General features: G+C 37.0%; 1 protein-coding gene across 17 annotated transcripts in view; it reads right to left on the bottom strand.

Moving 5' to 3' along the window:
- TTLL5 (tubulin tyrosine ligase like 5) overlaps positions 1–23,349 on the bottom strand; it is a 387,986-nt gene that overhangs the window by 176,759 nt on the left and 187,878 nt on the right. The window lies entirely within an intron of this gene.

Genomic DNA, 23,349 nt, shown 5'->3' with positions numbered 1-23,349 from the left:
ATTTCTTATAGCACAATTGTATTCCATTACATTCATATACCACAATTTGTTCAGCCTTTCCTCAATTGACGGGCATCCCCTTGATTTCCAGTTCTTGGCCACCGCAAAGAGAGCTGCTATAAATATTTTGGTACATGTGGGACCCTTTCCCATTTTTATGATCTCTTGGGGATACAGTCCTAGAAGCAATATTGCTGGGTCAAAGGGTATGCACATTTTTGTAGGCCTTTGGGCATAGTTCCAAATTGCTCTCCAGAATGGTTGCATCAGCTCACAGGTCCACCAACAATGTATTAATGTTCCAACTCTTCCACATCCTCTCCAACATTTATCATCTTCCTGTTCTGTCATGTTAGCCAATCTGATAGGTGTTAATCAAGTGATGTAGAGCATTTTTTCATATGACTATAGATATCTTTAATAAATTTCCATTCTTTATCACCTCAAAAGCACTAAAATAATTTTTGCACATTCATACTCAGAATATGTTTTTGCTTAGGACTAATTCCCTCTCTTAATCTCTTTCTAAGTCATCCCCACCCCCAGTCTCCACTTTCCCTCCTATTTTTCTACGAGTAAAAGATTTCTGTACCAAACCTTCATTCTCATTCTCTCTCTCCATCCTTCCTTTAACCATTTTAGATGACAGTGAGCTGCCCCCTCATCCTCTTCTCTTTGTTTGCAGAGATGTCTACTTGTATAACTAATTATATGAGACAGTTTTCCCTAGTCTTCCTTTCCTTCTCTCCCCTCCCCCACATTCTTTTTCCTCTCTCTTTCCATTCTTCCCTTAATATCATCACAACATAACAAAACTACTGTAGGGTCCTCTTTCTAAATATATTCCTCCTATGACACATGAAGATGATAAAGTTCAGAATGGACACATGTATCACCTCCCCATATTTGAATGTAAGCATTTTATCCTTGTGTAGTCCCTTATTGTCCATTCATGTTTAGCTTTTTATGTTTCTCTTAACTCCTGTGCTTGAATTTAAAAGTTTCTACACAGCTTTGGTTTTTTCATTAATGCTTGGAAATCCTCTCTTTCATTAAAGATCCATTTTTCTTCTTTTGGATTACATTCACTTTAGCTGAGTAAATTATTCTTATCTATAAACCTATATACTTTGCCTTTTATAATGTTGTATTCCAAGATGTCTGCTTCTTGGGAGTGCTAGCACGTGTGACTGTCTCTTTGGTACCCATACTCTTTCTTTCTGGTTGCTTACAGCACATATTTTTCTTTGGCCTGGAAGCTCTGGATTTTGCCTATGATGCTCTTGAGAATTTTCGTTTGGGGATCTTTTTCAAGAAGTGATGGGTAGATGTTTCCTGCTTTCACTTTGCCCTCTGATTTTAAGAATCTGAGTAGTTTTCTTTTCAGATTCTTGAAATATCAGTCTAGGCTGTCTCACTTTCTTTTTTGATTAGCATTTTCAAATAGTCTAATAATTCTTAACATTTTTCTCCTTGCTTTTTTTTTCTGGCCAGTTTGCTTTTGCTATGAGATATCTTACAATTATACACACATACATATATGTATTAGCTTTTTTGGCTTTAATATTTCTTCTTGTCTCATGGAATCAATGGCTTCCATTTGCCCATTCTAATTTTCAGGTTTTTTTGGGGGGTGGTGGTAAGCTTTTGTACCTCTTGTGCCAAGCTGTTTAATTCCCTTTCCAATTCTTTCTTTAATAGCTCCTATTGCTTTTCCAATTTTTTCCTCAAGTGCTCTCATTTTATCTATAAAACCATTTCAAACTTCTAAGCTCTTGCTTTATCTTTTCCTGGAATTGTAGCTGAATGTGTTTTGCTTTGAGGCAGTGCTTGTTTTGAAGTCATTCTCTTCTCTTATATGTGTGTCTTGAGAATCCCTGCCACCAGCTCTTTAGGATGGGATTCTTTTCTTTTTTTTCCCATTCTTCCAGGCTACTTCCTGACTTGGGAAATGTTAGCACTAAGCTCTAACACACTTCTGGATAGAAGATCTTGACTGGACCCATTGCTGCTTTTTTGGGGTACTGAGTGTTGTATTGTTTCAGAATCTTCGGGCCAGGCCGGGGATCTGCTAGCTTTTAGTGCTCCCAAAGTAGTTTGATCCAAAGCAAAGTCTGATTTCTGCCCACTCTGCCCTGAACTCTACAAGTTCCTGATCTAGGTTTTGGGGAAAGCAACAACAGAAAGCTGCTTGACCTAGCCTTTATCAGCAGCTGGAAAGAGAGACAGAACCGCAGGCTCTTGGTCTGGAATTCCTCCCCTGGTTGTTTCTCTGCAGTCTGGGTCTTACGCTAGAAATGAGCCCCTGCTCTATGCCTGAGGTCTGAGCCACAGTAGCTGGCTGCTTGCTTCTGAACTGGCTCCTTTCTAGGCACACTGTACAGGGAACCCCTGCCTTGGAAAGGCCCCCTCATGCACAGCTTCTCAGTATGGCCTGAGATCTGTGACTCAGAACTGGTAGCAGTTTCTATCTGTCCCCATAGAGGTATACTGGAATGGGTCTAGGATTTCTCCTTACCCCAGTGCCCAGACCTGTAGCGTTCCATGAGGCAGGCTCCTGTCCCCAGCACTAGCTGAGCTCTCTGCTTGTGTCTCTAGGCTGAGCTGAGCTGAACAAGTGACTCACTGTGAATTTCTTCTAGATTTCCCCATCCAAATGAGGTCTGGGTCTCTTTGGAGGAGTTTGGGGCTTCACTGAAGCTTCATGGCTTCTTGTCACTCCGCCACGTTGGCTGTACCCCCACTTCAAATTCTTTATTACAATATGCTCCAGGGGAGCCCGGAAGCATCTGCACAGCAGAAGCCCAAGGCTGGAACCTTAGGAGCCATCATGAAGTGTTATGATGTGTGATACCAGGACTGAGACATCACCTTTCACTTTTGATGGGACTGAGAGATAGTATGATAGTATGAGTTTAGGTGAACTCTACCATACACTTGTCTCCTATAAATATTCTAATCAGTCTAAATCCGAGTCACCTCAAGACAGGCATGTTCGGTGCTATATCCATATTTCAACATTCATCATAATGGCTCATGCTTACTATAATGGTTGATATATAGGCTGCACCTGACATGTTCACTTCTTAAATCTGACTACATATAAAAGCTATAATGGTATCTAAAACTATTGCACACGTATGCAAACTTTAAAGCACTACATCTGCTGGTCTAACCATTACCTTGATTACTGGAGAATGCTTTATGGTTTACAAAAGAACCTCTCACAACAACCCTAAAAGTAGTGCAACTATTATCATCCCTATTCTACAAAGGAGGAAATTAAAGCCCAAAAAAGTCAAATAACTTGCTCACAATTACACAGCTAGCAACCCTGACAGTCACAGGCACAGATCCAATCTCAATGACAGCTGGTGCTGCAGCAGAAAAGCAATGGGCCTGGAGGCAGGAAGACCATAGTTCAAATTCCTCCTTAGACACTTACTAGCAGTGTGAGCCTGGGCAAGAAACTGAAGTGCAGTCTGCCTCGGTTTCCTCATCTGTAAAATGGGAATAATAATAGCACTTACCTTCTCCCAGGGTTGTTGTGAAGATCAAATGAAATCATTTTGTAAAGCCCTCAGCACAGTGTCTGCCTGGCACATAGTGGGTGCTAAAATGCTTACTCCCTTCAACAGACTCTCAAGCAGCAACAGAAGCAAAGTAACAGTTCCTCTATTGGCTCACACATGAAATCCATCAGGGGTACCCACGCTGGATGCCCCTTGCTGCAGTGGCAGGTCTCTCTCTCTTTTGTGTTTCCATGTTACACCAATACTTTGATGTCTTAAATACAGGGCACTCATTATAATTAATTCTTCTTTCTTCCAGGGTAAGAGTGAGTGAGACTGCAGAGGAAAACTAGCTGTGAGTAATGAAATGGGATTTCCTGGAATCTATCCCTGAAGACTTTGTCCTAAGGCTTGGGCTCTACTTCCAATTTGTTGAGAGACAACCCCTGGGCTGCTTAGTGTCACAGGGCAGAAAAACCTGGGAGGGAAGCCAGACTCTTTGGTTCCAAGGAGTTGTGAGATTTCCAAACTTTTTAAAGAACAAAGGGTTGTCCAAGTAGTGGAGTGAGAGAAGAGTGAACACAGAAGGAATTTTAAGTGACCAATCTGAGTTAACCTTTGTCCTTAGTCACAAAAACCTTGCTGAAATACCATAACTCAAGTATATTCAGTCTCCAAAATGAAACAGTGATAATAATATAGACCTGTATTTTTTTTCATTTCCATGAAATCTTATGCAAGGAACATATATATCCAATATTTGAATTAATGTAATATATAGCACTTTATAATTTTTGGGAGAAAAATCCCAAATTTCCTTGTAACAACCTTAAAAAGGAGATACAAATATTGGTATTCCATTTTACAAATCTGAATAAATTTATTGAGTGTTTCTTATCAATAAAGAACTGTGTAATGCCCTCAGTAGATACAGGTAAGCTTGGAGTGGGACAAGTCAGAGGTGAAGATATGTTTTAAGCACATTAAGTTTGAGATATGAAGAAGACAGCTAGGTGGAGATATCAAGCCCTCTAGATGGCATTGAGCACTGGATCACCTTCTCTTACTATCTATTCTGTCTTCTGTGTGCATGTGCATGTGTGTGTGTATGTGTGTGTATGCACGTGCGTGTACATGTGCGGATTACTCTTTTCTGGTTCTCTTGATGCCTGTCTCTTTTCAGTCTTCTATGCTCATTCATCCTCTATGTCATACCCAACAACTATAGGTATACACCAAGGCCTTTCCCTGGGCCTTCTCTTTTTCCTTTCTTCTCTATTTCCTGTTTCTCCCTCCCTTTCCCTTTTCTTCTCTCTTTCTTCCCACCTTGAATAAACTATCATGAGTTCAAAGGCAATCTGTGCTAATGGGTCTCAAATCTGTATCATCTTGCCATAGTCTCTCTTCTGATCTCTAGTCCTATACAGGGAATAATTCCAACCAGATGTACCACAGGAATGTTAAACAATCCAAAGCTACACCTCTCCCAAACTTTCTTACTAGTTGAGGACATATATCCTTCTAATGACTCGGATTCTTAAGTCATAATCAGTTCTTCACATTTACTCATGCCACATATTTACAACACTTGACCTTCTATAAGGTCCTTTGACCAGACTGGATTTATAGATGTAGAGTTAGTTCAATGTTAGGAAAAATATAAATATACTGGATTATATTAACAATAAGACCAACAAAATCATCACTAGATGATTTTATATTAATATATGCAGAAAAAAACTTTTGACAAAATATAATATCCCTTCATTTAAAAAACATTACACTAATGCATTGTTGGTGGAGTTGTGAACTGATCCAACCATTCTGGAGAGCAATTTGGAACTATGCCCAAAGGGCAATCAAACTGTGCATATCCTTTGATCCACTACTAGGTCTACATCCCAAAGAGATCATCAAAAAGGGAAAAGGACCTACATGTACAAAAATATTTAGAGCAACTCTTTTGTGGTGGCAAAGAAGTGGAAATTGAGGGAATGCCCATCAATTGTGGAATGGCTAAACAAGTTGTGGTATATGAATGCAATGGAATATTTTTGTGCTGTAAGAAATGATGAGCAGGTAGATTTCCAAAAAACCAGGAAAGATTTACATGAACTGATATAAACTGCAACCAGGAGAACCAGGAGAACACTGCATACAGTAACAGCAATATTATATGATGATCAGCTGTGAAGGACTTAGCTATTTTCAGCAGTATGATGATCCAAGACAATTCCAAAAAACTCATGATGGATTTATTAAACTACCAACATCCAAAGAAAGAACTGTGAAGTCTGACTGCATCTTGAAGCATATTATTTTACTTTTTTTGTTTTTGTTGTCTGGTTTTCCCTTTTGTCTTGTTTCTTCTTTCACAACATGACTAATATGTAAATGTGTTTAACATGATTGCACATGTATGACCTACATCAGATATCTTGCTATCTTGAGGAAGGAGAAGGGGAAGGAGAAAAATCTGGAACTCAAAATGCTACAAAAAAATTAATGTTGAAAACCATTTTTACATGTAATTGGAAAAAATAAAATACTACTAAAAATAAAATAGAGGGTAGGAGGGATGAATTCAGAAGTGAATGTGGTGTAAAGATAAAATGCAATAATACTTTAAAATATATTAATATCTTTTTATAATACTTTTATTTCCAAATATATCCTCCTAAATCCCCTGCCAGAAAGCCATCTATTACAACAAAGAAAAAAGAAAAAAATAATAGTTCATCAAAAGAAACCAACATATCAGTCAAATCTGATACCATTTGCAAAATCTCATATCCATAATCTCTCACTTCTGCAACAAAAGAAAAGAAGTAAATCCACATATCTCTTCTTGGGAACCAACCTTTGCCTTTACAATTAAATAGCCTTCAGTTTTTATTTTGCCATTGTTCTTTTTGGTTACATTATTGTAGACATGCATATTGGTTTTCTAGTGAAAGACAAGGATGATAAGCATTTATTAAGCACCTGCTATGTGCCAGGCATTGGTCCAAGCCCTGGGGATATAAAGAGACAAAAGACAACCCCAGCCTCAAGGGGATCCCAACCTACACAACAAATAAGCAAATATGTACAAGCAAGCTATACACAGGATAAATGGGAACTAATTAAGAGAGAAAAGGCATTACTATTAAGAGAGGTTGGGAAAGGCTCCATGTATTGGCTATGATTTAAATTGGGACTTGAAGGAAGCCAAGGAAGAGAGGAGGTAAAGATGTGGAGGGAGAACATTCTAGGCCTATGGGGGCAACTAGAAGAAATGCTAGAAGTGAAGGGATGGTGTGTCTTGTACATGGAACAGTTAGGTGGCTAGTGTCACTGCATCAAAAAGTATGTATAGGGAGGTAGGGGTTGATTATGAAGGTTTTTGAATGCCAAACAGGATTTTTGTATTTAATACTGGAGGCAATAGGAAGTCTTTGGAGTTTACTGAGTGGGGAATTGACATAGCTGATTTTGATTTAGGAAAATTACTTAAGTGCTTCAATGGAGGATGGGGAGAGTGGAGAGAAACTTGAGGCAGGCAGACCCACCAGCAGGCTACTGAAGCAGTCTTGGTAAATGATGATAAGGGCCTGCATCGGAGTAATGGCAGTGCCAGAGGGGAAAAGGGGGTGTTTTTGAGAGATGGTACAAAGGTAAAATCAACAGTCCTTGGCAACAGATTGGATACAAGGGGAGATAATGAGGAATCCAGGTTGGTTGTGAGCCTGGGAGACTGGATGGAAGGTATGCCTTTGACAGTAATAAGTAAGGTAAGAGGGGTGATTGGGTTTAAGGGAAAGATAATGAGTTCAGTCAGTTTTGGACATGTTGAGATCTCTAATAGGCATTGAAGATAAAATACTGAAGGTCAGCAGAGAGATTAGGTCAGGATAGGTAGATCTGAGAATCATCAGCATAGAGATAAAAATTAAATTCATGGTAATGTGGTATAGAGAGAGAAGGGAAGAGGGCCTGGACAGAAGTGTCTATGGGATACCTATGGTTAAAGGGCACGACCAGGATGAGGATTCAGCAAAGGAGACTGAGGAGGAGTGGTTTGATAGGAAAAAAAGAGTGTCTCAAAAACCAAGAAAAGAGATTGTCAAGGAAAACACAGTGATCAACACTGGGGACAAGAAAAGGTCATTGGATTTGGCAATTAAAATATCATTGTTAACTTTGGAGAAAGCAGTTTCAGTAGAATCATGAACTCAAAAGATAAACTGCAGAAGTTAGGAAGAGAGCGAAAAGAGATTAAGGGTAGGCAACTACTATAGATGGCCTTTTTAAGAAGTTAGTGACAAAGAGCAGAAGAGAAAGTCTAAGAATATATTGGAGCTTCCTTAAGATAAGTAGTATCTATATAAAACCATCAGTAAGAATTATCTGTAATGGGGATAAGCTAGAAGCTTTCCCAGTAAGATAAGTTGTGAAGCAAAAATGATCATTATCACTACTATTATTCAATACTGTACTAAGAATGCAGCTAGAACAATAAAAAAAGAAAAAGAAACTGAAGGAATTAGAATGGGCAATGAAGAAACAAGGCTATCAGATAACATGACAGTATACTTAGAAAATCAACCAAAAAACTGCTTGAAATAATTTACAACTTTAAACAAAGTTATACAGGATATAAGATAAAACCACATAAATTATCAGCATTTTTATATATTACCAGCAAAGTCCAGCATCAAGAAATAGAAAGACCATTAAAAAAAAACTATAGACAATATAAAATACTTTGGAGTCTACTTGCCAAGACAAATCCAGGACCTATGCAAACTCAGTACAATTATAAAACACTTTTCAGACATAGAACAACTGGAGAAATATTAATTGCTCATAAGCATGCTGAGCCAATATAATAAAAAATGGCAATTCTATCTTAATTTATTTATTCAGTGTCATGCCAATCATACCACCAAAAAATTATTTTATAGAACTAGAAAAAATAATAATAAAATTCATCTGGAAAAACAAAGGTAAAAAAATATCATGGGAACTAATGGGAAAAAAATATTAAGGAACGCAGCATGGCAGTACCAGATTTCAAGCTGTATTAAAAAGAAGTAATCATCAAAATAATCTGGTATTGGTTAAGAAATATATTGGTGGATCAGTGGAACAGATTAAGGACACAATAGGAAATGACCATAGAAATCTGGTGTTTGACAAACTCAAAGATAAAGCTTTTGAGACAAAAATTCACTAGTTGACAAAAATTGCTGGGAAAATAGGAAAGTAATTTGGCAGAAACTAGACCAACGTCTCACATTGTATACAAAGATAAGGTCAAAATGGTCATGGTTTAGACAGAAAGGACGATACCATGATAAAACTAAGGGAGCATGGAAAATTTTACCTGTCAGATGTAGGGATAAAAGAAGAATTTATGACCAAACAAGAGATAGAGAGCATTATAAGAAATAGATCATTGTGATTATATTAAATTAAAAAGGTTTTACACATACAAAACTACCTCAGCCAAGATTAGAAGGAAAGCAGAAAACTGGGGAAAAATTTTTACAGCAAGTTTCACTGATAAAGACTTCATTTCTCAAATATATAGAGAACTGAGTCAAATTTATAAGAATATGAGTCATTCCTCAATTGATAAATGTTGAAAGTATATGAAGAGGCAGTTTTTATAAGATGAAATTAAAGCTATTCATAGTCATATAAAAAAATTTTCTAAATCACTGTTGTTTAGAGAAATGCAAATTAAAACCATTCTGATTATCGGATGAGCTAACATGACAGAAAAGAAAAATGACAAGTGTTGGAGGGGATGTGGAAAAATTGGGACACTAATGCACTGCTGGTGGAGTAGTGAAATTATCCAACCATTCTGGAGAGCAACTTGGAACTATGCCAAAGGGGGTATAAAACTATGTATACTCTTTGACTAAGCAATACCACTACTAGGTCTGTAACCCAAAGAGAACAAAGAAAAGGGAAAAGGATCAATTTATACAAAAACATTTGGAGGAGTTCTTTTTGCATTGGCAAAGAAAATGGAAATTGCAGGAATGCCCATCAATTGGGGAATGGCTGAACAAGTAGTGGTATATGATTGTGATGTAATACTATTGCACTATAAGAAATTACAAGCAGGATGCTTTCAGAAAACCCTGAAAAGACTTACATGAACTGATGCAAAGTGATGTGAGCAGAACCAGGAGAATATTGTATACAGTAACAGCAATATTATACAATAATCAACTGTAAATTACTTTCCTGGACCCTCCTGGCTTAAGAGTGATTATCAGTAGTAACTGGTGCTGTTTCCCTCACAGCCTGATTTAGTTATTTTTCTTTGCCTCATTAAAGGGGCCACCTCCTGACTACTACTTAAATAGGTCCATTCATTGAATGGGTGTGACCTTACTCTAAGTGAGTACGGAATAAGCCTTGGCCTAAAGGGGCCAAGGTCTCCCACTGCATCCTGGGTCATCTCCAGTCATCCTGATGAATATCTGGTCACTGGATTCAGAGAGCTCTAGAGGAAAAGTGAGGCTGGCGATCTGCACAGCCCTCCCTCTCTCATAACAAAGTCAAGTGCAAGTCATGTCATTATTTCTCTGATGACATTGTCTTCTTTGGCAAGGAAGGATGAACACAACAACAACTTAGCCATCCTCAGCAATACAATGATTTAAGACAATATTAAGGACTTTTTATGGAAAATACTATCTACCTCAAGAGTAAGAATTCATGGAGCCTGAATGCAGAACAAAGAATACTTTAAAAAATTTCTTTATTTTTCTTGTGTGATTTTTTTTTTTTTGGTCTGAGTTTTCTTTCACTATATGGCTGACATGGAAATATGTTTTGAATGACTGCACGTGTATTACCTATATCTAACTGCCTGCCATCTCAGGGAGGAGGGAAGGGATTAAGATGAAGGAAGGTGAGAACTAGGAACTCAAATTTTTTTTAACAAGAAAGTTAAAAATTGTTTTTACATGTAATTTTAAAAGATTTCAAAAAGAAAGAAAAGAAATACAAGCAATATAGAGAATAACAAGGTAACATCTGAGTTAAACCTTAAAGAATCTTCAGCAGAGGTAGATGAGCAGAAAATATGTTTTAGGCAAAGAGAATGGTATTAGCTAAGACTGGAGAGAATGGAGGACAGAGTAGACCAGTCTGGCTGAAATGTTGAATACATGGAGGGGAACAGTATGAAACTGGAAAGACAGTTTGGAGTCAAAGTGTTAAAGGTCTTGAATACCATACTCAGACAGTTATATTCAGTTTACTAAGCAATAACGGGAAATCTGGAAGGCTGAGTAGAAGAGCAGCCTTAAATGAACAGGGTACTGAGATAAGATTACTTGGAAACTAGTATGAATGACTAATTCAAGTAAGGATAAGCTAGAGATATAGTGAAAAAATTAGGAGAGTATTAAAACAGAAAAAGCACAAAGGAATAAGGGCCTGAACTGAGGTAATTTTAGAGGGCATAAAAAGGAAAGGATCTATTTGAGAGATACTAGGAGGCAGAAGTCACATGGTAAATGGATGTGGGGACTGAAAAACAGCCCCTTCAGGAAGTTCACTAGAAGTCTTGAGGAAAAGCTAAATAACCACTTGGTGAGAACGTTTTAACAGTCAGACGAGGGTTGGACCAAACAGCTTCTGAAGTCCCTTTCAACTCAAAGATGTGAGATTTTGAGAGGGAAGAATCAAAGATGATTTAGGTTATTAAGCAAGGACTAAGAGGACGGTGATAATCAAAAGAAATAGGGGAAACTCAGGGAAAGGTTTTTTTCTTGGGGTGAGGGTGTGGGAGAAATGTGAGTTCAATTTTAATTTGTTGAGTTTTGAGGTACCAGTGAGACTCCAGGTAGAGATATCCAGCAGGCATTACAAAATAACTGAAGGTTGGAGGGAAGGTGGAGGGAGAAATTCTCAATTCTGTCATTTTGCATCTCCTGTATGACTACCATCAATCACCTCCTTTCAGTCTAAAAATATAATTATTTCACCTATTTCCCCTCCCCCAACTCTTCTCCGGACCCTGGCACTTCCTCAAACAATAATGCTATCTCTTTCTTCACTATAAAACTTCCAGGGGAAAAAAACCAACAACAGCATTCTGCAATCTCTGTATTCTCTTCCTTGTTACCCTCTCACTTTTCCACTCCTGGTAACATGTTCTTTGTCCTTACTACTTGAATGAAACAGTTATTCTTAAGGTCATTAATGAAATCCTTACTGGTAAATCTAAAAGTCTTTTAGTCCTTTGAGACAACATCTGATAGGGACTAGATGCTTCTCTTCCTGATTCAAAAGTGATCTTTGTAAACATAGTGGAGGCAGGGAGTGGAGAAGTTTCCATTAAACCCTTCCTCATCCAATTTCCTCTCAAGATATTCGCTGATAGTTAAGTAAGGAGAGAACCTCAGATTGAAAGTACTTGCACAAATTAAAATGACTATATTCCTCACAGCTGAAAGAAATAATATAATTAAATGAAAATGGGATTGTTTCCCTATACAGGAAGGCTCAATAAATAGTTATTGAGTGAATAAATGTGCCTGAGTGAATAAACAGCTCTGCATAATTGATAGAGCTGGCCACCAAAAGACCTAGGTTTCAGTCCTATCAGACACATACTGGCTAAGTGTCCATGCTTGGGGCAATTCTCAAGAGATAACAGATTGAAGAATATTTGCATTGATGGACGAAGTTTTCTCTGTCCCCTATCCCAAGGAAATTACTAGTCCAGACTTTCTCTGACTTCACCCAACCTCCCCTCATAATAGGAGTAATATTATCAGATGTTTTAAGTCTTTTGATATTCTTAGGGCACAGTTGCAGTAAGTCATACTTTAGTTCATAGCATTTTCCTGAGACCAGGTAGGAACTGTTAGGAGTAAGGAAGGGAAAAAATGAAAGAACTTTTTGGTTTTAGTCTCTACCCTCTGACTAGATGAAAAAATGTGAGCAGTAAAAACTGTCTTATCTTCTATGGATCTGTCAGCAAATTTCCAAGAGGCCTGGACGCATAACGGGCATTGGCAGACTGAGAAGCAGAGATGGAGACGGCTTGTTCTGGCCCCAGCCTGGGTGGTCTGACATTATCCCTTTGATTAAACTTCCTTGTTGGAAGAGTTGGAGCTGCTCCTAATGATATCTGGGATCTGAAAGCTTGAACTCCTTTATAGAGAGGTCCAGCACAGAGCTCCTATGCTTTCCTCAGTTGTCCTCCTCCTGGCCACATTCTTCTGTTTACTGACATCAATAACCACAAAGTGCATGCAAGCCTGTGGAAAGTGCTGCAGAAGTAAGGATAGTGATGAGACCTCACACAGACCTTCTACTTTGGCACCTTCTTAGTCACTACAGCAGCTGTGTGTGTGTGTGTGTGTGTGTGTGTGTGTGTGTGTGTCTGTGTGTGTGTGTGTGTGTGTGTGTCTGTGTCTGTGTGTGTGTCTGTGTGTGTGTCTGTGTGTGTGTGTGTCTGTGTGTGTGTGTGTCTGTGTCTGTGTGTGTCTGTGTGTGTCTGTGTCTGTGTCTGTATGTGTGTCTGTGTGTGTCTGTGTGTGTCTGTGTGTCTGTGTGTCTGTGTGTCTGTGTCTGTGTGTGGTGTGTGTGTGTGTGTGTGTGTTTCTGTGTACATAGATACACAGAGATGTATCTATGTATACACACACTAAAATAAAAAGAGATATAAAATATATGTAATTGATATGTACCTAATAGATTCACCATAACCCTGATTTCAGCCATGACACAATAATATCCATACAATCCTGTCTTTGAAAGATAGGCATCTTTTTGCATGCAATTTAAGAGAAATGAATGTTTTAAGCTCCTTATCTTCTTCTTAAACCTTCAAACGGAATTATTATAAATATTTGTTGAATAATCTTATGTAATGGCTTTATATTTCCTGAGAAACTGCCACAATTGTAGTTTAAATATGTCAGTCTTCAATCTGCAGTATGGTAGGGAAAGAACATAGATTCTTTAGTCAGAGGAAATGGGTTCAAATCCTGTATCTGATACTTACCTGCATCACTTTGGGCAAGACACTTAGGCTCTCTAGACCTCAGTTTCAACCTATGTAAGTGAGGTCCTTTCCAACTTTAAATCTGTGATCCTATGATTCTAAACGGCATGTATGGAAATTAAGTTGAGAACAGTGGGATCACACCAAGTACATGCCAAGGAAATTCATGCTAGAGGTGACATACTCTTAAAAACATTTAGAGAATGTCTTACACAAACTTTAAAGGAGTGGGAGACAGAATGCAACTACATGTAATTCATTCTCTATTCAAGAACTCCATATTTTCTTTTTTTCCTTTACTTTCAATTTTTATTGATGTCGTGGGTTTCTACATTACTTTCATTTCCAAATTTCTCCCTCCTTCCTTCTCTTCCCAGAGAGCATCCTTTGTAATAAAAAATAAAATAAGGAGAGGAAAAAAAGCAGTTTAGGAAAATTAATCATCACATCAACTGATAAGTCTGAAACAAAGCATATGAAATATTCTACATCCATAGTCTCCCAACTCTGAAAGCAAAGGAGAGAGGTACATTTTCTCTTCTCTTCTTCTGAGTGAAGCTTAATCATTTTAACTACACAGCATTTAGTTTTTATTGTTGTTATGAATGCAGCGGTAGTTCTTCCTAATTACATACTCTTAATCATTCTGAACACTGTTTGGTTGGTCCTACTTCCTTTACTCAATTCATCATCATTCAATTCAAATGAACATTCAATTCATTGAATTACATCAATTCAATTCATTCAAGTCTTCCCCATGTTTCTTTGAATTCTTCATATTCAATCATTTCTTACGGCTCAGTAAAATTCCATTATGTTGATGTACCACATTTTGTTTAGTCATTCCCCAATTAACAGACGTTTACTTTGTCCTCAGTTCTTCACTATCACATAAAAGTGCTGCTATGGATACTGAGACTTTTCTATCTTTGACCTCCTTTGGTATATGTCTGGTAATCTGGGTGAAAGGTTATGGACATTTTAGATACATTTTTAATATAATTCAAAACTGCTTTCCAGAATGGTTAGATGAATTCAAAACTCCACCAATAATAAGTTAGTGTGCCAATCCTTCTACTCAAATGAACTATTTTTTGCCAATTTGTTGAGTGTGAAGTGAAACTTCATAGTTATTTTGATTTGTATATCTCATGTTATTAGTGAGCTGCAGCAACTTTTACATGGTTATTTAACATCTGCAGTTCTTTAAGAACTGTTCATTTATATCTTTAGATCATTTGTCACCAAGAGAATGTGATATAAAAAATAAGATATCATTTTTTAAAAAAAGAGATTATTGGTTCAACAACTCACATCAGAAAAAAGAAGAAAAAAATGTCTGTTCTTTAGGTGATGACATGTATTTGGATATTCAGTACACTGGGTCAGTATATTATACATATATTTGGAACAGGTAGTACAGATCCTCCTGGATCGTGGCCTTGTTACAGAGAAGAGACTTGCACAGATCAATGAAACTATGAGCTAAGCCATACAGATAAGTTATAGAAGAGAATTCTGACCAAAGGTGACCCACTGGAGAAGTAAACAGTAAGCCACTCCAGCACCTCTGCTAAGATAATTTCACTGACCGTATTAAAATAATAAGAGATAGGACACTGGAAGATGACCCCCTCAGGTCAAAAGTGTTAACATACTACTGGGGAAGAGTGAAGAGCAACTACAGGTAGCTCCAGCGCTAATGAAATGTCTAGGTCAAAGCTAAAAGGAAGCTCAGCTGCAGATGTGTCTGGGGACAAAAGAAAAGTCTAATGCTATAAAGATCAATTCCAGGAACCTGGAATGTAATATCTATGAACCAAGGTAAGCTGGATGTGCTCAAAGAGGAGATGGAAGGATTAAACATTAACATTAAATTCAGTGAATTTAAATGGAAGAAAATGGATGAATTAAATTCAGGTGATCACTACATATACTACTGAGCTCAAGAATCCCTTAGAACAAATGGAGTAGCCCTCACAGTCAATACAAAGGAATAATAGGGTATAATCTCAAAAAATGACAGAATATCTGTTCAAATCCAAGGCAAATCATTCAACATCACAGTAATCTATGTTTCAACCACTGATGACTAAGAGGTCAAAGTTGATCAGTTCTATGAAGACCTACAACATCTAGAAATAATACAAAAAAAAAGATGGCACATTCATCGTAGGGGACTGGAATGTTAAAGAAGAAAATCAAAAGACAATTGGAGTAACAGGCAAGTTGGCATTGGAGAACACAATGAAGCAGGGAAGAGCTTTTTCAAGACAGCTTTCTGGTCATAGCAAACGTACTTTTTCAGCAACCCAAAAGGCAACTCTAAACATAGATATCACCAGAGAGTTAATGTAGAAATCAGACTGATTATATACTTTGCAGCCATAAGATCTGGAGTTGACTGTGGCTCAGATCAGACTTCAATTAAAGAGAGTCAAGAAAACCATGAATCATATAAAAATGACCTAAATAACAATCCTTATGAATATGAAATGGAAGTGATGGATAGATTTAAAGGATTAAATCTGGTAGACAGAGTCCTGGAAGAACTAGGGACAGAGGCTTGAAATACTGTAATGGAAGCAGCAACAAAAACATTTCAAAGAAAAAGAAGAGCAAGAAAGCAGAATGGCTGTCTGCTGAGGCTTTATAAATAACTGACGAAGGAAAGCAAAAGGCAGAGAAAGGGAAAGATTTATTCAAATGAATGGAGAATTTCAGAGAACTGTAAGGAGAAATAGGGTTTTCTTAAATAAGCAATGCAAAGAAATAGAAGAAAATAGCATAATGGGAAAGACAGGAGATCTCAATAAAATCAGACATATCAAGGAAAAACTTCATGCAAAAATTGGCTTGATAAAAGACAAGATTGTTAGGGACTTAAAAGAAATAAAATATATTAAGAAGATGCAGCAAGCATATACCAAAAAACTATACAAGAAAGACCTTAACATCACTGATAGCCATGATGGTGTGGTTACTGATTGAGAGTCAGACATCCTGGAGAATGAGATCAAGTGAGCCTTAGGAAGCACTGCTGAAAATAACACTAGTAGAGGTTACAGAATCCCAAATGAGCTACTTTAAATCCTAAAGTGTTGTTAAAGCGTTGCACTCAATATGCCAGCAAATTGGCAACTCAACAGTAGTCACTGGATTGGAGATCAGTTTATATCCCAATCCTAAGAAAGACAATGCCAAGGAATGTATAAAATTATCAAACAATTGTGCTCATTTCACATGCCAGCAAGCTTATACTTAAGATTTTACAAGCTGGGCTTCAGCAATATGTGAACCAAGAATTACCAGAAGAGTAGACTGGTTTTCAAAGAGATAGAGGAACTAGAGACCAAACTGCCAACATTTGTGAGATTATGGAGAAAGCAAGGGAGTTCAGAAAAACATCTACTTCTGCTTCACTGACTACACTAAAGCCTTTGACTGCATGGATCACAACAAAATGTGGCAAATCCTCAAAGAGATGGGCATACCAGGTCATCTCATATGTCTCCTGAAGAACCTGTATGCAGGCCAAGCAGCAACTGTTAGAATCGATTTAAGATTGGAAAAAGAATATGACAAGATTGTATATTGTTATCTTATCTATTTAACTTATATGAAGAATACATCATATGAAATGCCAATTTGGATGAATCAAAAGTCAGAATTAAGACTGTCAGGAGAAATGTCAACAATCTCAGATGTGTAGGTGATACCACTCTGATGGCAAAAAGTGAAGAAGAATTAAGAAGTCTCTTCATGAGGGTAAAAGAGCAAAGTAGAAAAGCTGGCTTGAAGTTTAACATTAAAAAAACCTAAGACCACGGCAAGTGGTCCATCACTTCTTTGGCAAATAGAGGAAGAAGAAATGGAAGCAATGTCAGATTTTATATTTTTGGGCACTGTAGATGATGACTGCAGCCATGAAATTTAAAGATGCTTGCTCCTTGGAAGGAAAGCTATGCCAAATATGGACAGCACACTAAAAAGCAGAGATATCATCTTGTCAACAAAAGTCCAGTTAGTCAAAACTTTGGTTCTTCCAGCAGCAATGTACAACTTCAAGGAAAGCTGAGCACTACAGAAATGACACTTTCAAACTGTGGTGCTAGAGAAGACTTTTTAGAGTCCCCTGGACAGCAAGGAGATCAAATCAGTTAATACTTAAAGAAACTAATTCAGACTATTCATTAGAAGAATAAATACTGAAGCTGAAGCTTAAATACTTGGCCACATAATGAGAAGACAGGACTCTTTGGAAAAAACTTTGATGTTGGGAAAGAGTGAAGGCAAAAGGAAAAGGGAATATCAGAGGATGAGATGAACAGATAGTGTCATGGAAGCAACAAACAGGAACTTGAACAGACTTCAGGAGACAGTGGAAGACAGAAGGGCCTGGCATGCTATGATTCACAGGGTCATGAAGAGTCAGACATGACTGAACAACCACCACCATCACCAAAGAACAAATGGATAAGGAAGTAGGCCCATATGTGACTAGGAAGAAAAATGGGCTGTGAATTGCATTTGGAAAACTATATGATATTTTTTAAAAGGATGGTTCTCAATTCAAAGATAATCCCCTTTTTTCCCCAACACATGCTCCTAACAATTCTATATGATTCCAAATCTTGGAACATCTTGATTTCCAAGGAATCAAATTTCTGGGTAACCCAAATAGTACTTACTAGTGATAGGCAATAGCAGGCTACGATATATTTCTGAGAATGACCTATACCAAAGATGCAGCATAAGGAATATTAATAAGGGAATAAATAATGCAGAAAAAAACAGATGGTCCTTTCATGTAGTGAGAAGGAAGGATCACTTATTAGCTACCAAATGGAAGATGGATTAGATTTGTCCTACCTGGCTTCCAAAAAGCTTGTTTAATTGAAATGGTACCAGAGGACAGAAGCAATTGGTGAACTTGCAAGAGGCAAATCTGGGCTGGATATAAAGAATAACTTCCTAACAAGTCATCCATAAATAATATATTGCCCTCAAGAGATAATGAATTTCCCCTCATGAAGGCATGTAGGTAAATGCTGGGATTATAATCACTTTTCAGGTATATTATGGAGGTGATTCATGTTCTGGTGAGGATTAGACCAAATATCCTCTGAATTTTCTTTCAAAAGTAGTATTTTGCAGTTCTAGCTAAATGGCCAAACAATAGTTATAAATGAAAGAAAATATCCAGTGAATTTTCTCAGGGATCAGTGCTTGGCTCTGAATTGTTTAATATTTTTTTGGAAAAAATAAAGAGCAAGCAAAACTCCAAAAGGAAAGGGTTAATAAATGAGAGGAGATAAGGGTTGAGTGGAACAGAGCCAGTAGGAGCAGGGCCACCTTAAAAAAGATTAAGGTAAAGTAAATGAAGGAACTTAGAGCTGTGTTTACCACAGAAGACAGAAAAAAATAATAGCTTGGGAAAAAAAATCAATATCAGAGAGAGACAGAAGAAAATATACACCTAACTTTCATAACTTAAATGTGAATGCATTAAACAATGCAATGAAACAAAAAAGTGACAATTTGGATAAGAAAACAAAACTCTACGATTTGTTGCTTATAAAAAACACATTTAAAAACAAAGACATACACAAAATAAAACTATAGGGATGGGGAAAAATTTATTATGTATCAAATGAACCCAAAAAAGTAGGAGTTGCCATCATGCTATCCGACGAAGCAAAAATGAACATTAAAAAATTTTAAATGATCAACAGAGAAATTGTACTATGGTGAAGGAGTTATAGACAATAAACCAATATCAGTAATAAATTTATACACTACAAATAGCAACTGCAGTTAAAAGACTTACGGTGCCTTCTAAAAGGGACAGCACAAGAGCACATACATACATATATATATATATATATATATATATATATATATATATATATATATATATATTTCTCAGCACAATATGGAACTTATATAGCAATCAGTTATGTACTAGAGCACAGAGACACTGCAAACACATTTTAAAAGGTAGAAATAGTTGACACATTTTTTGCAGCAATACACAATTAAAAATAGTTATTGGTTCAGGGTCCACAAACAAAAGGTACAGACCCAATTGGAGACTTAACCATGAAATCCTAAATGGTGAGAGTGTCAAAGAACAAATCACAGAAACAGCTAATATCTAGGTAAAAAGAAAATGGTAATGATGAAACAACACACCAAAATTACTAGGATGCAGCTAGAGTGCTCAGAAGGGGAACCGTACAGTTACAATCACACATATGGGAAAAGAGAGGATTAACAAGCTGAATGTACATTTAAAAAAGTAGAAAACCAATAAGTAAACAAACCTAAAACAAGCATAAAAATCAGAAATATTACAAATTAGAGGGAAAACAGAGAAAGTGGAATAATTTTTTAAATGCCCAAACTAAAAGCTGGTTCTCTGAAAAGACTAATAAAATTGAATACTCATTAAAAAGAAGAGAGCAGAAAAATCTCATCAATTAAATAGCAAATGAGCCAGGTGAAATCGCAGCAAAACCAAAAGAAATAAAAAAGAATAATCAGGGCATATTATGTACAGTTATGTTGTTAACAAAATGAAGAAAACAAAAGAAATAGAGCAGCATCTTCAAAAATATAAAATACCTAAAACTATCAGAATACCAGATCTCAAAAAACCCAATCTGAGAAAAAGAAATACATCGAGCTGTAAAGGAAATACCAAAGAAAAATCTTCTAGTCTGGGACTCATATGAGAATTCTATCAAACTTTTAAAGAACAGTTAGTCCTCATACTTCACAAATTATTCTCAAAAACTGAGCAAGACACTACCACAGTCCTTTGATGAGGTAAATACAGTCCTAATACTTAAACCAGGGAAAGAAAAAACACAGAAAAAACCCTCAAAACTAAAAGCCAATATCACTAATGACTATTGACTGAAAAATTTTAAACAAAATCCTATGGAAAAGATTACAGTGATTTATCCAAATCATTCATTATGAAGGCGGATTTATACTGGGATGCCAGGATGATTCCACATCAGGAAAATAATCAATATTAAATCATATTAAAAACCAAAACATCCAAAACCACTTAATCATCTCGACAAATGCAGAAAAAGTCTTTGATAAATAGCAACACTCAAAAAGCATCTAAAACTGAAAACAATCATCCTAGGCAAAGGAGATAGACTAGAACCTTTTCCCAGTAAACAGAGAAGTAGAGGAAGGATGCTCACCTCCCCACTATTATTTGATATAGTTCTGGAAATTCTATCAACAGCAATAAGACAAAAGAAAGAAATTAAAGGCATAAAGATAGATAAAGAAGAGATAAAATTGTCCCTATAAAGTTAAAGAGGAAATAAAACCATTCCTACTTGCCGATGGTGATATGATGGCACACTTCGAAAATTCTACAAAATCAGCCAAGATACTAATTCAGAACTGCAGCTTGTTGGAGGCTACAGAGTAAATCTTCAAAAGTCAACAACATTTTTGTATAATAATAACAAAATACAAGAAGCAAGAACAGAAAGAGGAATCCCTTGCCAAACAGCTGTCACTGAATAGTGATAGGATGCCAGACAAATAATGTAATTTTGGGGAAGTCTAATAAGCTCATTTGCAAATTAGAGATATTCTTATTTATAGTCTTCCAGTGGCTTCATGCCAGAAATTGTGTGTGTGTGTGTGTGTGTATGTGTGTGTGTGTCTCACATCTCCTCACTACCCTCTTGATCACCTCACCTTCTGCCCTTCCTTTCCAGGGGCTTTTAAACTTTTTTCCCTGTTATCATATTTTTGTAATAATTTCTACTACTACCTACTTCATATCACCTCCTTAAATACCATTACCACATGTCCTATAACTTGTGCTTCCTATCACAGACTTCTCATGATTCATCTTCATTAGGCTTCCTCCTCCTCTTTTGCCATCCAGGTGTACCAGAAGCAGCTGTGCTAGATTGACAGCTTCTAGGCCTGGGAGCTAAGGAAAGGTCCTTCTTTTAGAGCTCATTCTACCATTTTGTTGATTGGTAGGAGGACTATTATTTCTAGTCCAAAGGAGTTGTTGCTGCTATTTGTCCTTCATTCTCAAAGAAGACCATAACTTCAGGAAGGTGATGCCATGACATGCAAGTGAATTGGATTTAAATGAGGGAGGACTATGCAGTCACCAGCCTCACTTTCTCCTCCAGAGCCATCTGGGTCCAGTGGTCAGATATAGAGCAGGATGACTGGAGATGGCCCAGGATACAGTGGGAGACCTTGGCCCTTTCAAGCTAAGGTCATTAGCAGGTCTCAGTTTGACTAAGGCAATGTCCACTCAGTGATTAAGATTTAATAAGAATTGAGGCAGAGAATGGTGTCTTTACCTAGTCAAAAATTTTAAAAATAAAAATTAAAAATTAAATAAAAATCAATCTGGGAGGGGAAGACTCTTAGGGTTTCTGGCCAAAATAAAAACAATTCCAATTTACATTCATTCTGAGCCCATCAGGGCCCAAATAATGATTGAAGGAGGGTTTGGCCTAACACCTACTGTTGGCCAGTCAATGAGAGCCACAGTGATCTAGGGTTAAGGCTGTAAAAAAGAAGCACATCCTCAAAAGGAACTTCCAAGGAGGAATTTACCAATGGGACAGAGAGCCTAGGACATGGAGATCTTGACTGTTTCAGAAGGTATTTTGGGGGAAGAGGTGGGGAAGTAGTCCTAAGCTGAAAAAGTTTTTAAGGGAGGAAAATCAATTTTTTAAGTTCAGTGTTATTCCAAAACCATTGTCAGTAGCTCAGATGAGCCTGTAAAAGCTGAGCATTGTCATTCAGTAGTAAAATATCCACCCCCAAAAAAGCATTTTGGGGAATTTTTGTTAAATGAGGGCAAAAAAGCATAAGTCATGACGCAAAACAACTGAACAAGCACCACAGAGGCTCGTTTCTAGCTTTTAGTCTACATTTTAGTACAGTGAAGCAAGACATTGCCAGTGAGCACTAAGAATCATTTTTTTGAACAGGGTTTTCCACAGCCAAAGAATTATTCACATAGTGGACAATTTACTGGTAATAAGCCTCCATACTTAGCTAGGTTGGTACTCACAAAACTTCTCATCACTGGTGGAACCTGTCAGAGTTTATGTTCTGTCATATCATAATGAGGTGCCTAAACACACTTAAGATAATTTTCTGTTTCCCTTTTATCCTAACTTTGAACATCATTATATAAGCTGTGATCAAACCAATTAAAGATAGTGTGAGGTGACCACTTTCATGAGTTATGAATTCTTATGAATTATGGCAACACTTCCCAAAGGACTAGGATTTCCTTTACCATTAAGAAAGGCCTCTTTTATCCAAATGGCATCATGAGTTAATTTGTGTCTTATGTGTAAGGTTGATTTTATTTAATACTTATTGAAGAGTCTTTGATGTGTTAAATACTCTGCAAAGCAATGAACATAAGTTCCCCATGGTGGATTGAGTGCTCCATTCTAAAAGAACTCACTTTGATTCATGAAAAGCCCTACATAAATGAACAGAAAAGGAAACATGAATTCTCCTTCCCACTAAGCATCTTGTGAATTCAGAGCATTGAGAGCAAAGGGCATCTGCGAAGTTCTTGGACGTTTCCTCTAACTTTATAGTGCTAATTTGCTGGTTAATATAACCAAATGCCAAGTTGCTGGATGAAATTCTGTTACAGATATTCCATGTATCAAGATTTTCAAGGGTGGAAGTAATCATCCTTAGTGATCCACCCAGTGATTCCACATACCAGAAAATTCAACAAATTTGAAAAATTTTGGAAGTCCTTCAAAAGTTTAA

The sequence above is a fragment of the Notamacropus eugenii genome, chromosome 7 (genome assembly GCF_028372415.1).
Source record: "Notamacropus eugenii isolate mMacEug1 chromosome 7, mMacEug1.pri_v2, whole genome shotgun sequence".
Classification (NCBI taxonomy): domain Eukaryota; kingdom Metazoa; phylum Chordata; class Mammalia; order Diprotodontia; family Macropodidae; genus Notamacropus; species Notamacropus eugenii.
The sequence above is the reverse complement of the archived record's forward strand: the minus strand, read 5'-3'. Positions and strand labels throughout refer to the sequence as shown.